Source organism: Acanthisitta chloris, unplaced genomic scaffold, assembly GCF_000695815.1.
Source record: "Acanthisitta chloris isolate BGI_N310 unplaced genomic scaffold, ASM69581v1 scaffold11733, whole genome shotgun sequence".
In the NCBI taxonomy this organism is placed as follows: Eukaryota; Metazoa; Chordata; class Aves; order Passeriformes; family Acanthisittidae; genus Acanthisitta; species Acanthisitta chloris.
The window spans coordinates 2,647-2,909 of record NW_008666600.1 but is presented as its reverse complement, the minus strand read 5'-3'; the positions used below and the strand labels follow the sequence as shown (position 1 = coordinate 2,909).

General features: G+C 63.1%; 1 protein-coding gene across 1 annotated transcript in view; it reads right to left on the bottom strand.

Moving 5' to 3' along the window:
* The window catches only part of PTCH2 (patched 2), a 9,547-nt gene that overhangs the window by 8,098 nt on the left and 1,186 nt on the right, over positions 1-263 (bottom strand). The gene's annotated exons all lie outside the window — the stretch shown is intronic.

The following is a 263-nucleotide window of genomic DNA, read 5'->3' as shown; positions in this document are numbered from 1 at the left end:
GAGGTGTTGGGGAGGCAAAACCAGCCCCCTAGTCCTGGCTGGGGATGCTGCGGCCCCTTTCCCCTCCTCCCGTCCGCAGCAGCCTGAATAAGGCCACTATTTCATCTGTTTGGCAAGGGGCAGCTTTCAGAGCAGCATTAGCATGAGAAAGCGCGGGGCTGCGTTTGCTGACAATGCACAAGCCGCCCCGGCTCTCCCGGACAAACACACGCGTAAACAGAAGGAATGCGGGGGGGCTCCCCCCGCCCAGCCCGGGGTCCCCA